Genomic DNA, 16,575 nt, shown 5'->3' with positions numbered 1-16,575 from the left:
TGTTATTACTCCTTTTGCTCCTCTGGCCTCCTGTCCAATTACTTCATCCTCCTATTAGTCTAAGACCAATTCTTCATTTCAAAGTCTCCTCTGCTTCTCGACGATTTTCTCACGTGAATCAGCCCCTAAAATAACCTTTTCCTCGGCTTCACACAGCAGTCTAAATTAGTTTTATAATGAATCCTCCTTATTCTCCTCTAATTACATTTTTCATTCCTCCCTGCTCTATTTCTTTCTTCTTCTTCTTTTTCTGCTAACTTTATGAAATTAATGTTATTGTGGGAATGACGCTGTAAACACACTTTTGTCATTTGCTTTACTGTTTTCAATTTAAAATGTTGAGGCATTTGGGGAAAGCAGGCCAGTAAATGGAGAATTTGGAACAATCTCAGCAAGCTTTCAATAATGTGGTCAAACAGAGTTTCTTGGAATTGAGCACAATGCTGCAAATCTTCAGTGAGAAAACAACAAACTGAAACATTCTGGTGTCAGCTCATCTGTTTCTATCACAGACACGCAGAGCTGTGTCCCTTCACGCAGTCCAGGCATTTTCCCCACACAGGGCCAATTTTGACGCATTTCTGTAAAATAAAGGAGCCCCGCCAGCCAGGCACTAATCTAGTTAGATTATCTCTCCCATTACAACTGGGAGAGATTAGACTGCGTTAAAGACAGAATGAAAGAAAGCAAGACTTACAACAGGCAACACACTCACTTGCTGTCAGATGGGATTCAAGCGGGGAGCTCTCCTCGGTCCTTTAGAGTTGGTTCACTTGGATCAGTGTGCTGATTTTTGTCTGCAAAACAAGCCTCAGTGGTGTGTCTGTTCAAAGCCCCGGGGCTCTCAGCGCTGGGTTCCCTGCGGCGGACACCCTGGAGAAAATGTCAGCCTCCGGCTTTTTCCTCGCTTCATTTTTTGGCACCCCTGCTGTTGGGCGCCCCTGCTGTTGGGCGCAAGGAGAGATGCTTACCTTGTCCTTGGGGGGGAAACCCCCCTACCTGGTTTTCAGTGATTAGAGGGCGCCCTCTTGTGGAAGAGCATGTGTAAAGCTCCGTCACGTTTCTGGCCAGAGAGTCATCCTCACAGTTCAGCATATTTTACATCCTGTTAGCTCAACTTCATCGTCGTCCTTGTCCACATAATATAAGAAGTCATTTTAATAAGAGGCGATTAAACAACTTCATTTAGAAGCTATGTTTAAGTAATATATCAGCCCTCTGTCAGTGCAGCGTTCAGACCTGTAAGCACAGGTGTTACTAATAACAGTAATGATGCCCTGCTGCATTAGGTTGTCCCTGTAAGTCCTGCACGTGAGCCAGCACATACAACAGAGCACTGGCACTTAAATGGAGTGCAGCCATCATTAGTATTAGTTACACCTGTGTCTGCCTGGCCATAGTCTTTGCTTCAAGAAAGGTCCTGTAATAAAATAAAACAAAGAAATGAATGGAATAAAAAAATAAAAATAAAAATAAAAACAAAAAATAAAATGAAATGAAATGAAATTAGGCCTAAATAATAAAATAAAAACAACAAAATAGAATAAAATAAAGTAAGAGTATGATCCATAGCCCCGGTCTCACTTAAAATATGTGACCACACAGAGTAATTTTTCAGGATTTTGTGTCTCTTTTTGAAAACCACTTAAGAATATTTCCACACTATGTTGTGTTTGCTTGTTCCAAGGTTTTACTGAGTTTGATTTTATTCATTAGAATTTTAAGACTGTGTTTTTAAGGCCAAATTGGTGACCCATTCAGAACCTAATTCAGAATCTAATTATTTAATTATTTTATAACACACACAAATGGTGGATTTTTGGGTTATTTATTTATTTATTTATTTGTCAGTAGATGGTCTTGACTGACTTTTTTTTCAAAGAAGAAAAACATGACCTAATTTATTTTTCATGGATGGTTAACTTATATCAATGACTAAAGTGATGCTTTACAACACATTGCATATGTATGTTTACTCTGTATTCGTCACCACAGCTCTAAAAATCCTAAATTTCTTAAGTATTTCCAGAAAAGATATGTTGAAATTGTATTTTGTGTGGACATAATCAATAAAATGCATTATGAGCAGATTGTATCATTAGAAAATCACCTTAGAACACTATTCAAACAGTATTTAACCATTTAAAGAGTCATCCAACATCCACTCCAATGGACAGATATGTCTGGAAAAAATGCTTAAAGGACAACTTCGGTATTTTTCAACCTGGGCCCTATTTCCCCATGTGTATGTGTGCGTATGATTCATGGGTACAACTCGTTCTAAAATTGGTTCAGTATTGAGGGAGGCGGATGCAACCGGAGCTGCAAAACGAGCTAAAACGGTAACGGGGGCAAATGCGTCCCGTATAAGTTTGCGCATTAAAAGTGCTTTTTTTCGCCACTGACCGGTTCAGATCGCCAGTGCTATGAGTGCTATGAGTGGAGTCAGCTGTCAGTCAGTGTTGGAGCAGAGAGGGGGAGGGCTGCCCCGCTGGGTACTGTAAGTGAGTATGTGTGTATGAAGTGTGTGTTTTTTCGCCACTGACCAGTTCAGATTGCCAGTGCTATCTCTGTAAATAGCATACTAGCCTTCCCCTTACCTCTGGGCTGTGTGATGTCATGAGCTTTGCTCCACTGTGTCTGTAGCTCTCTCTACACGTGGGACAGCCGTTTTCTTGAGGAAGATTGGATGTCTTCTCTTCTTCGACTGGCAGTAGTCATCTTGGGAGAAGTGAGCACTGCAGAGTGTTAGCATCCATTTGTAGCACAACTAGCCACAACTTCAGCATCTCGCCGTTCAACAAAGGCAGCCTGTGAAAGCTGTACGGGGTGTTGCGCGACATCCTGTTCTTGCGTTCAGGAAAAAGGCCCGTTTATTTGAGCACTCCAAAAACTCCAGTTACACTCCAGGTTGTAGCACGTAAAAGACCCCGTCCTCTGACTCTTCTAGCGTAACACACACACTTCATACTGTGGAGCTTTTTTTTTTTTTTTAACAAACTTACAAACTGACAGGCTGCTTAATCTATAATAATAAATCATAATTCATTTATTAATCACACTGTGTTTTATTGATCTCATCTAAATAACTAAAACCGTAAAATAAATGTAATGGAGTAAAAAGTACCTCTAATATTTACCTCTTAGATGAAGCAGAGTACAGTAAGTATAAAATATGATAAAATAGAAATACTCAAGTGAAGTACAAGTACCTCAAAAAGTAAACACAGGCCTATTAAGCTACTTTTTACTACAGTTGCCATTGTTACTATTTATGAATCTTTTATAAAGGTTGCCTTAATAAAATGTGGTACAATTAAATGTTATCAACAAGTTCAAAATCAAGTTCACACTTAAAGGGACAGTCTTCCCTAAAATCAAACATATGCATTTTTCCTCTTACCTGTAGTGCTGTTTATCAGTCTACATTGTTTTGGTGTGTGTTCCCAAGTGTTGGAGATATCAGCCGTAGAGATGTCTGCCCTCTCTTGCATATAATGAAACTAGATGGCACTCAGCTTGTGGTGCTCAAAGTGCCAAAATTGCATTTGAAAAACTAAACAGCAATGTCTCTTTACAGAAATAATGAAATGGGAACTCAAGAAAATCCACAGACCTTGTTTTGAGCAGTTTCATGTAGGAACTATTTTCTTTCTACCAAACTACACCTGCTACTTGAATCACCGCACAGAAGGAAGTGTGCATCTACTCATGGATTAGAGGCTCATGCTTGTGAAAGTGCGAGGTGTGACATTAATGAACCTCAGCTGAGTTGTAATGTTACCTAGTTCAGTGGTGCTAAGTGAGCTAGCAGTAGATGCACGCTTCCCTCTGCACAATGTTACGGTTGGTGGGTGTAGTTTGGTCGAAAGAAAATAGTTCCTACATGAATCTGCTCACAACAAGGTCTGTGGATTATCTTGAGTAACCAGGTCATGATTTCTGTAAAGACACATTGCTGTTGAGTTTAATAAATGTATCTTTTTAGCACTTTAAGCACCACAAGCCGAGTGCCATCTAGTTACATTATATTCAAGAGAAAGCAGATATCCCTATGGCCAATATCTCCAACTCTCTGCCACTCACACTAAAATAATATAGACTGAAAAGCAGCACTACATGAAAGAGGAAAAATATGTATTTATGATTTTGAGGTGAACTGTCCCTTTAAGATAGCCAATATACTCCACGCCTCCACAAACCCATACACCTGACATGACTCTGGCTGTAAAGGTGCTGTTGTGCAGCCTCCTGCTGATGCCCTTCAGTTCAGCACTGGAACTCTGCATCACGTACAGAAACGTGCAGCACACTGCACATCCATATGCCTTTACAGTCAGCGTTAGAGAAGTGGGCCAAGCACAGGGGCACGGTGGAACCCAACCGACTGATAATTAGTTGCTGCTGGCGAGCACCCCAGAGAGGATGGGTGGGTGGTTGAAGAGAGAGGAGTGGGGTTGGGGGGGAAAGTTATGGCAGGGTTTTGGGGGAAAATGGGAAAAGCAGGTCAGAAGAAAGAGAGAGAGAGCAAGAGGGCACTGAGGGCACATCAAACGACACTGAGGTCTCATGTAAAAATAAACAGCATGAGCCCCTCTCAGCACACCCCCTGTTTATAACGACAGCCGCTTGGGGAACCCCGCCTGTTTACTTTCCCTCTGCCGACTCATCTTAAGTCAGGACGGCGTGTTGGCGTTATTGTATACATCCTCTCACACACTCACTCGCTCAGGGCTCAGCTGCCACTCCACTTCAAAGACCCGGGGCCTGAGTGGGAACGGAAGAGATATTAATGGGTATAATACCAGCATGTCCTTGTGCAGTGCATGTGTGTGTGCAGGCCTAGAGTCTCTCTCTCTCTGTGTCACACACACACACATCCATCGCTTGGGGTGTGCGGTATCAACATGTCAACATTAAGGAAAGAGAGCTATCAATAGCTCTTCTGCCAGTATTATTGTCCCATCCATCATTTTGACATCACACCACTGAAGGTGGTCTCCTCCAGCTCACACTGATGACTCAACCGCAGAGAGTTTTTAAATGAGGATACCTTGAGGCCGCAGCTTGGAATCTGCAGTAACCCAATCTGCAGTGCTGAAGACTCGGAGGATGTGGGCCGACCTTAGTGTGTATGTGTGTGTGTATGTGGGGGGGGGGTACTGTTGACTTGCTGTGGGATTATTTTTGGGTTAGCTGCTTACATTTGACAGCAGTGACTGTCCAGAATGACGGTGGGAAATTGGCTTTCCCACTTGGTGTGCAGTGCATGTGTGATTAACCCACAGAGAAGAAAAAACTACAAGTATGTGTGTGTGTGTGTGTTTTTACATACATGTATGCATGTCTGTGCATTGAGGAGGGGGGATTCAGGTACCTCTCTGGTGGTATTTAGACCCTTCATTTGTGTGGAATCCAGCATCATTATCCCAAAGTGTTGCCAGCTGGAAGCGCTTGGGAGTTCCCATTTGAACTCGATGTGTGTTCTGAAGATGTAGAAAGAGCAAAAGAGCCGAAACTCTCTAATGAACGCTCACGTTCTGGTTCTCATTCCGCCTCGATATTCATGAGCGGCAGAGTCTGGCACTGTCTTGTCGATTAGCTAATAAATTGCGTGGCCACAACAATGCCACCCAGGGCTACAGAGGTTCTCTGTGAATTAGTTGTAATCCAGTGAGCTGGAAGTGGATGATGGTGGAAGTTCAGTTCGAGCACACTGATAGTAAATAACAGCCAAAAAAATCTGCAGTCGATTAGGAGTTATTCCCGCTTGTCGAAGTTCGTCAACATCAAAAATGGCATTTATTAGTAGTTTTGATTGGTGGGCGATGGCTCAGTTGATGCACTTGTGACAACTGGAAAGAGTTAAAGTAACTTGGGAATTCCTAAATGTCAATACTGATCAAGTGTGTGCTATTTTATCTCCTGTACCGTCACAACTAACCCCTAGGCCACCAGAGGTCAAGTGTTCTTTGCCTTGTCATTAATCATCTTTTCAGGCATGCTGGTGGCATAACTCTTCGGATGTCGGTGTCCTTTCTCAACGACATTCATGATTTCCAGAGGATGAATCGAAACGACTTTGGTGATCCCCTGACTTTTTTATGGCTCCACCGGCAGCTCAAGTTTTCACTCATCTAGAGAATATCTCTAAACTTCTATCAGGCCCTTTGTCATGGAAGACATTTAGACTTGTCACAGTATGAAAAGCACAGGTGTAAATAATGAAATGAATACTTTTATTTCAGATTCTTGATGTCATGCATGCTGGCTCACCGTCACTACAACACTTGAATGGAGCTCAGGCATTGTTAGTGCTATTAGTCACACCTGTGCTTTTCCTAATGTAGTAAGCCAAATTATCTGCTGTGAGAAAGGTCTACTGGCACACAACAATTTGGTACAGATACGCACAGACTTTGGTGATTCCCTGACTTTTTCTCTAGCCCCTCCATGAGATTGATATTTGTAGTTTTTAGTAAAATGTCTCAACAGCTATTAGATTGCCATCAAATTTGTTACAGACAATTGAATTGTAATCGCTTTGGTGATGCCCTTATTTTTCATCCAGCCCAACTATCAGGTGAAAATTTCAATTTGTCCAGTACTTTGGTTCATCACACCTGTAAGACTAATGTCCTTAGTGGTTGTGGTAACATACCTGTTTTTGCAAAATGACAGGAGGCCAGGGGCAAGTTGATAAATGAATGATATATATGTCTGTCATATACATGTATGAATATTTATTAGAATGAATAAATTGCCTGTTTTAAAGATTTTGACATTTGCTTTACTCACTCATCTTCGCCAAAAGGTAAATCCAGTCACAGCAGCCCACCTTAGGTCAGGTGTATGCAGGGGATTTCAGGACATTCAGGGCTTAGACTGAACCTCTGTCCAGGGGATCTTGGAGCTTCTTTTTTTTCAGACACAAGCCTGATTTTGATGCTTTTTCATGAACTCTGGCAACTTATACACATATTTTAAGTGTAAAAAAATCAGTATGAATCAGTTTTGGAAGGCTGTACGTTGCGTATCACTGTGCTAAACTAAGATAGTGCCCAAGATGAGATGGGACAGCAGTAGCTCAGTCCATAGGGACCTGGGTTGGCAACCACAGAGTCGCTGGACCAACTCCCCGTACGGACCAAGTATGGAGTGTGGACTGGTGGCTGGAGAAGTGCCAGTCCACCTCCTGAGCACCACCAAAGTGCCCTTGAGCAAGGCACTGAACCCCCAACTGCTCAGGGCACCTGTCCAAGGGCAGCTCCTTCACCCTGACATCTCTCCAGTCAATGCATGTATACGTAGGTCTTGTTTGTGCATGTGAGTGTATTTGACAACAGAGTGAAAAAAAAAATCAAATTTCTCAAGGATTCATAGTATATCTTCTTCTTCTCATGCACTAGCACTTGCTTAACATCAGCATGCTAACAATTCATTTTTGAGCATGTTGCATTTAGCTCAAAGCACCGCTGCACCTGAGTTCATCCACACTGAGCTGCTAAAACTAAGCAGACACTGAGTCTAGATTAACTACACTTAAGTTACATGCAAAATACAATATAGAGTAGTAGAGGATGAGAATTAGCACAGTTGGAAACAATATAAATCAACTGAACTGAATCAGTTTTAGCACACTATGTTGATCCCTGCCAGAACAGCTATGTGCAAATTAACATCCTTTAAACTGGTTCAAAAAGTCATCAAAAAGTTTGCTTCTTGCTGCTTATCTGTGGTCACAGTGTAGTCACACAGCTTTGCAAGCTCACCTGCATTTACAGTAAGAGACAGCACAACATTCCACCACTAGATGGCAGTATTGGTCAAGTTTGACATGCTCTTCCACCTGTTCCAGGGTTTGTTAAGCAGGTCAAAGTTATGAGACCATCAACACTTGCTCATACTCAGACAGTGAGAAATGGGCAACACTGGGGTAGTGCAGTAAAACTTTCAAACTGATCCCAGGCAGTTTCCGTAGCTGCTGGGATATAAACGTTTCTACACTGCAATTGAGGGCATGTGTTATCAATATAGCACTCTGCAGGTGTAAATCCTTGAAGATATTTAGTTGTTTCTTTGGATTTACCAAGAGGAAATCTGTTTTGTAAATGTGTTCAGTTGACTGTAAGAAATGTGTCCTGGGCAGATTCCAAAGTGAGTTTATATCCAGCTTCAGCAGGTATATCAATATTTTCTGAACCAATAACCTTAGATGTAGTCTTCAGCCAGTGTGGTGTTGATGTTTTCTGCAGGGTTGAAGTCTCGAGTATCTCTGGAGAAAAAGTATTCTTTGTCAGGCCCAGTGGTCAGCTTTCCGTAGTCATTTCCGTTCACAAAAGGGGTATTTACCTTCAATATGGTTTGCGTAAGCCTTAAGGAGGCTCCGGGTGGGTCAGTAATTACAATGCAATTCAAAACCAGCCCTCCCTTTACTAAAAGGATGTTTCTTCTCACCAGTTGAATAATATTAAATGGGCATAATGGGTGACACGCCTTTAATGGGAATAATTTAAAATCTCTGATACAAGATAACACAAACTGGCTTTTAAAGTTTGTATAATGAGGGATTAAAGTAATATCATAAATTAATTCCACTCAACACACGAGAACGACCCATGTCTTAAGTGCTGCACGCACAGATTTGGGTAACACTATGGGAAATTCACTTGACAATTGTCTGGCCAATTAGGAGAGTATTACATTGTGTTGTTCATTGTGGTTTCTTTCAGTGTAACATGAACCATTCCTAAATGAGACTAAATGCCCTCTGATTCAAACAAGTTCATAGCAGTGTTCCCATGGGGTCAACCCGTGTGCAATCTGAGCTGAAAAGCATCCCATTTGGCTCTCCCTTTACATTCAGATCCTATTGACAAGTGCATGCAGGCAGGCATGCAACAACACACACTCACGCGCACACACACACACACACGCACACACACACAAAACTGCCCCCTTTGAGTCTAAACCTCTATGGCCGTATATGTCCATTCCCTAATTGGTGGTTCTTCTTTCAAAGGAGTGATTATGTGTGTATGTGTTTAGAGGCGTCCTCTCTGTGCAAGGCGTCTCGATTCAGTCCATCTCCAACGCCGGAGGGGACAAAAGAGGCACCCGTTCCTCCTCTCGGGGCGAGGGGCCGTTGACACCAATAAATCCCCCCTTCCACTTCCTCCCCGGTGTGTTGGGGTTATGTCAGGAATGTCCTGGGTCCTATTGTCCCCTGGTGCTCTGTTTTTGGTAACCCATCACCAAGCATTCTCTGCCGCTCGCAGCGCCTCCTCCCTCCCCCTTACACACCAACACACATACATGAGCACACACACACACACACACACACACACACACACACACACACACACACACACACGTCCACACCCCCTGGGCTGTGTGTCCCCTGGTCCCTCACTCTGAATAGACCACCTCGGCTGAATACGACAGACAGGCAGGCGTCAGGACATCAGGTTCAGCAGCCCAAGTTGTGCATGGCGGCCCAATGGGGAAAATACAGCCAGTTATTTTCACCTGTTTGGTTCCCTCGCGCTCTTTGTCTTACGGGAAAAGGGGAATAAAACAACGGCCCGAGTGTTTTAGACTCGGCTCTTAATGCCTATTCTGTCCTTTCAGTGGGATCGAGTACACTGCCCTCTTCACCCCTGTTATAGTGATCGGTGTTAAAGGACACATTCTTTTGATACTTTCACACTGGTAAATGCCAATAATCTGCCATGCTTATGGTGTCCCACAAGTTACTTCTGTGATGGTTTCTATCGTATGCAACCTGTCTTGTGTACTTCTACTTACATTAGTGTGCTCCCACATGTCTCGCAATGCCTGTCAATAGAGAATGGGGCTGATGTTGTGGGTTAAAAGATCTCCATGACCGCATGTTGGATCCAACCAAAGACTGTATAAAGATGGACGACGCATATCCACTTCCCATTGCACAAAAAAGCCAAAGTATCCTGGATATGGGTGCTGCCATCATTATTCTTTATTCAGATACCCATTAGCTGCCACTAAGGTTGCAACAAGACATATTAAACATATAAAAATTCCCAGTCTTGCACTGGTGACATCATTTGCAGGCAGGGTCTGCGCAGTAGCAATCGGGAAATGGAGCCGCAATATTGAGTATCCACCCATACACCCATTTAAACCAATCGTGAGCACCGCCATTGATCTCGAGCACAAGGATTGACACCAATGACTGTCAATAAAGATGGACAACACATCTCCACTTCTTCTCACTGTATAAAAATGAAGCCAAAATGCCACAATATAGCAGCTGTGCCGGTGACGTCATTTGGAGCCAGAGTCTGCGCAGTGGCAATCTAAACTGTAACGAGTTCCCTTCCATGCTACCATCCCATTTTATCGTGAGCAGCACCATTGATCCCAAGCACACCACAGCTGTCAATCATGTTGTTATGACCTATACTGAAGCCAGCTATGTCGGGGCGATTGAGGTGTTTTGGCTTCATTTTTGGGTCACTGGATCCAACACAGAGAGTCTAATGTGCTGAAAGCAACACATAGACTGCACCAGTTCTCACCATGATCGGCTCATTTTGACACACAGTGGCTTTAAAGTGGCACCAATTATTCAACACACAGCAAACACGTCTTATCGGCTGCCACAGATTTTGTTCAATTGACTATTGATGATACAGCGTTGGAACATCTGCTTCTTCTCCAAAGGATTTAACACTGTGTAATGGCTACGATAATTGACTCCACTGAACAGAGGCTTACTGGAAATACCATATGTCAACATGGCAACACATTGTTTTTCGTGTACTCATCAGCGGGGACAGACTGCACTGAACAACAACATGGAAAAAATGCAGAACTGTTTTGCAAGATCTCACCAAAATCCATGTCAACAAGTTCAAGATAAACATTAATATCCTCTAAATTCAGGTGGTAAGAAACACGATTGAAACACACACACACACACAAAAACATAATAAGAATTAAAGTATACACACACACACGCAAGCCAGGACTTTACTATAAAACTGCACTAGTTGAAATGTGGTGCACATAGACCATCGAAAGCAGCCATTTCATTCCTTGTTCACACACTACCTTGTTCATTAAGTCACCTGATTTCTCAGGGGACAAAAGATTAATTGAACGTACTTTTTAATCATTGAGTCCTATACTTTTTTTTCCTGATTGCTTATGTGGAACCTGTTAGGAAGAGCCTGAGTAAAACTGCAGAGGACTGACTTTCTTAAATTGAGGTCTTTACGCAGCTCAACAGTATGTAATCATGACCCATGACCCCGCTGTCTATTACTGTCTGTAAAGACAGTGGTGGAAGAAATATTCAGATCCTTTACTCAAAGGTTCTTATGCGACATTTAGAGCAGCAATATGGCAGCAAATCACGATTTGCGATGTAAAGATATAGTGGTGTAATGGCGTCCTGAGCAGAGAATAAAATCACACTACCTCTGTGTGTGTTGTAATCCAAGCTTCTCTATGGTTTGTTTAGGTAAGCCGGTCCTGCTGCTCATGCATGTGTGTATCCCGCTGGCTAGCTCATCACTGCAGCTTTGCACTGCGCTCATACGGAAATTACTGCTGATATCAGGACAATGTAGTAACAGAAGGATAGCACCCAAGTGGCAACCCTGAGGCTTTAAGAGGAAGCCAACACAGAGGTGCAAAAACTGCAGTTCCTTAAACGGCCACTTGAGGCTGGCTCCAAAACAGCCTGAATCCCTATAGTCCCCCATGTTAGAATGCCCAACTTCACAGCAGAAATAAGCATGTCTCTATAGCTAATTTTAACATTAATGACAACTGCACAAGGGTGAATTTTTTTATAACTCACCTATTTACATTTTTATAAGACCCAAAGTTGAGCACGTTTAAGGGCAGGGCCGTTTGAGTGACAGGCTGCTTGCAAGATGTCGCTGCAGTCTATGAGTTAGATCCACGCTCACTCCAAAGCTCCAACATCTCTTCCAAATACGGTCACTTCTGGCTCCAAAAAAAAAAACCAAGATGGCGACGTCAAAATGCAGAACTCAAGGCTTCAAAACAGCAATCCAAAAGCCAACGGGTGATGTCACAGTAGCTACGTCTATTATTTCATGTAGTTTATGGTAGTGGTTCCCCCTTGGTTAACACCGTTAGCACTTTTGACATTGTTTAGCACTGTCGGGGGAGTTAGCACCGTTAGCTGCTAGCCACTCAGCCACTTCCATGTTGAAAACCATGTAGTTGTTGTGCTAACTTTAACTATGACTGCTCAGTAGATAACTTGATCCTTCAGCTGATCCTTTATCGGAAACATTCCAGATTCAAAATCACCAAATTTGGAGACACGTGGTTTTCATTGGACAGAATGGATATGAATAATGATCTGAAAAGTAACTAAAACTGTCAGATGCAGACAAATTGCCTTACGAGATGTAGTGGAGTAAAAATACAAGTACCTCTAATCTGCACATAAGCACAGTAGGAAATGTACTTTGTTACATTCCACCACAGAGGACAGGACAGTCGGCATAAAAACACAGGTCTTGGCTGATTGTGTCAATATAAGGCCTTATATAACTTATTTAGAATCAATAACCCCGAGAGAGTTGGTCAGTTCATATGATCCACATCTATTTTGCAAGTGTGATTAGGAGGGAGTTATCTGCTATCAGAAAAGCCACTTACACTTTATGATCTGCTTTACTCAGCTACACTTCATCATCTCCCTCACAGACCTGCTCACACATAGTGTACACACATTCCCAAATCTCTTTGGACGCCACATGTCACGCATAACCATTCAAGACATCATGTGTCCATTCATTGCGAGCCCTCCGTGCATTCATTCACCCTCTAATAGCACACATGCTCTCCTCTCCTGCCTTATTTTTGGCATCATCAGATCCATTCACTCCAATCACAGGAGAGGTAACATCACATTCTGCTGTTGCTGCTTCCTCATGTCACCTGGCTGCATCCGAGCTCACGCCATTTGCCAAACCCCCAAAATACCAGAGGTTTGATTTGTTGTTTGGTGGGGGCGATGTATGTTTTCTGTGTGTGTGTGTGTGTGTGAGGGAGTAAGAGGGAGTAGGTGGGTTGTACACATGTTACGAAGCGAGGCGCCATTGCGGCCTAAAAAACTATTAGGCTCTGTAAATACACACTGTGGCGAAAGTAAACATTCTCAGCATGCCATCTAGGCGCACAGAGGGGTACTGGGAGACAGCCGCCGGACAGGCTGTGAGGGGGAGGTGTATATGTGAGTGTGTGTGACTGTGTGTGTGTATGTGTGTGTGTAGGGAGTGTACAGCAGCAATCAGTGAGCTGAGAGGAGATGGATATGGAAAATATAGATTTTAATTGGGGGAAAACTCACAAGTGTGTATATTATCGAGCCGGTGCAATCACGATCGAGTTTAGTAGACAAGTAAACAACTTAAAGATAGTTTACCTGTGTGCGTCGTTATGACGACCAGGGACCAATTAGGTATCAGGAGTACTCTGGGAACACCTAGTGTTTGTATGGGCTGGTGATGAGTGCTGTCCAACTTTAATGTCTATCCTGAGATGCTACGTGTGTGCTTGTGTGTGTTTGTGTGTGTGTGTGTTACAGGCAGTTTGTGTTGTGCATGTTTGTGTTGTGAGTTTGTTCCTTGTTGTACTCACTCTGCAGAGGCCCGGGGGGGTCAGTGGGCTCAAAACAGCCTCAATTTTGTGTCCCATTTGACAGACAAGCCAGGTTTCTGATTTTAGTTTGATGAGGTAAAGATGGTAAAGTCAGTAGTGGTTAATGGCGTATTTGTGTCCATACATTTTTAGCCCCGGGGCATAACACTTTCACAATCCATGGTCTGTGACACTGGCATGTACCAAACACGCTCCACAAACTTTAACGCGCGTTTCCTGGTTGGTGAGGGGGAAAAAAACATGATAAAAAGTAAAATTAGGCCGTTCTTAAAGGGATAATAACACGGCCATTGATGCAAAAGGGACTATTTTCTGAATTCGAGACCCATGCTGGCAACGGGAGAAAGCACAAGTAACCATGGAAACAGAGCTCAGAATATGCACTATTCCCAGCCCTGCGAGTGCCACGCCACCCACAGCTCTATTTTTAGGCCTTACTTTGGGCTTACAATATCTGTTACATCTAACAAGAGTTAAACTGAGTAATCAGCAAGCATGACTACAGAAATGTGACTCTGACACTATGCGTCTGATTAAAAGGGTAGCAGCATAAGAACATATAGGGCAACCAGGCTCTTGCTGCAGGCCTTTGACTGTTGTGTGTTTAGTGGGAGCTCCAAGGACACAAACCGCATATAACAGACATCATTTAGATGATTATTGCTTATCAGATCACTGGGATCAAGAGACTAAGACAGAAGACAAATAAGATTAATAAGATAACCTTGACTCAAGAGGATTACAACAGGCAGCCACAACAGCAAACATACAAGACTAGGTCACCTAGTATATGGCTGGACCATGTATGAAATGGTAGACGGCTTTTAATTTGAAACAGGAAGCTGTAGCATTCACTGAGTCACCTACTGTTATTATTGTGCATCTATGACTTTGCCTCATTGTTGTGGTCTTGCCCAAAAATTCATGTAAATACAGATTTAAATGAAGTACACTTGTTTTCTGTTTTCTCAGGAGCCGAACTCACTGATCGTTTCACACCACCCTCCTCTCTTTAGCTCCGCTTGGTGACATACGTCTCCATGTGACTCGCGGAGGTTGCTTAGCCATCAGCCACTATCGGAACAAAGTTTTGCTGATAATGATAGTTGGTAAAACGTTCTTTGGGTGCCCATTTATCGGCCGAACCAATTAACCCGTCAATCTCTAGTTACGGGTTGCTACTAAGATGGCTGTGGCTAGCTATTTAGCTCGCTATCCTGCTAATTCCAGCATACTTTTTTGCTAACATGGGTACAGAAAATGAGAAGAACAAAGTTGTCACTCACCTGATGATAGCAATTTGCTTTCCTACACTGTGACAAGAGTGTGTGGATTATACATTACGTTGTTGAATTTTACTCATGTAGCGGCTAGGTAGCTAACTAGCTTGCTGATTCCACCATGTTACACTGGTCACAGAAAATGAGGAATACAGTAATAGATGACTATCACCACCTATTTATTTTGAAAGAGCAATGGCTCCAATGAGTAACAACAACACTCATGCCATTACTCACTTAGAAACTTACTCACGTACTCACTCATGGACAGACCTTCGCATTTATAGAGCTGGTGTCACATGCTCCACACCAGCCAAAAAGAACCAACTGTGTGCATGGAGAAATGTTTTAAAGGTCTAGTGTGTAAGATTTAGTGACATCTAGTGGTGAGGTTGCAGAACTGAAATTTGAACTACGGTGGCCGATGCAAAAATGTGAATGGCTCTATCTAAAGCCAGTGTTTGATTTGTCCTTTTACTTGTTCTAGGCTACTATAGAAACAACATGGTGGACTCAGTGGAAGAGGACCTGCTATATATGTAGATAAATGGCTCATTCTAAGATAACGAAAACATGATGCATGCATGAAGACATATTCCATGAGTTTCTATTTCTGCAAATAGATGCTCCTAAATCCTAAACACTGGACCTTTAGTTAAGACATGTTTTCAGACAGTAAGAAAGGAGCCTGGAAACTTAACGCCTGGTCAACTTTGGCCTTTTGTCTGTGTTTAAGTGGGAAACTCCAGCTTGCTGATCTTTACACTCTTCAGTCTTGCAGCATACTGAAGCTACCTCCAGACCTCTCAACAACCAGTGGTAAGAAACTACAATTTAAGTCCTGTGAAAGATGAATGACTGTTTGTGGCATTGCATGCATTTCCAGTGCATTACCAGTCTGCTTAATTGTCAGAAGCGCCGCTTGTCGACAATGACCGGCGTTTGATTACAATCACCTGTTATTTGACTACAGTCACCTGTTGTTTGCTGGCAAAGATGGCCGCTGTGTTGATGTAATGGCATGTCATGAATTCTGCGCCTGCCGCTGCTGACTCCAGGTCAGGTTTGTGAGCTCTCGTGGTGATGGATGGTCGACATTAGGATGGGGCGGCTGATCTTGGATCAGCCTCGAAGCACTGGGAGCGTGTTAAGAGGGTGAATTCCTTGAGGAAGTTCCCATCTTAAACACCCACACGGATAAAAACACACACATGCATGCCTGGTGAGAGAAGAGTGTAATTAACCAATGAGGGCCGTGTGGTGGTTTTGAGAGTGACCAATCAACTGAGGACCACCAGGAAGACTGTAATGGATCTTTGGAAACACACATACGTGCACTCATGCACCATCACATCACGTACAGCTTCTCTCTCCCACACACACTGCAGGCACACTCTTGCTTCTTACACATGAACAAATGCTTGACGCCCTTACACACACACACACACCTCCAGACACCACAAGCCGGAGTTGGTGGTCTAACGGAATGCCGGGTATCATCTGTGGTGACTCCGCTTATGTCTGTGTGTGTGTGTGTGTGTGTGTGTGTGTGTGTGTGTGTGTGTGTGCCCTCCCTCCCCTCAGTGCTTCATCTAATACCCTGTCA

The 16,575-nt window shown here is 43.1% G+C and overlaps 1 protein-coding gene across 1 annotated transcript in view; it reads right to left on the bottom strand.

The window, feature by feature from the left end:
- Positions 1-855, bottom strand: part of ntn2 (netrin 2) — a 55,616-nt gene extending 54,761 nt beyond the window's left edge. Inside the window, exon 1 of the mRNA XM_050060561.1 lies at positions 716-855. The gene's annotated coding sequence lies outside the window, so the exon portion shown is untranslated. The remainder of the gene's footprint in view (positions 1-715) is intronic.
- Positions 856-16,575: the final 15,720 nt, after the last annotated feature.

This window comes from Epinephelus moara, chromosome 13 (assembly GCF_006386435.1).
Source record: "Epinephelus moara isolate mb chromosome 13, YSFRI_EMoa_1.0, whole genome shotgun sequence".
NCBI classification, from domain to species: Eukaryota; Metazoa; Chordata; class Actinopteri; order Perciformes; family Serranidae; genus Epinephelus; species Epinephelus moara.
Note: the sequence above shows the minus strand (reverse complement) of the source record. Positions and strands in the feature narration are given on the sequence as shown.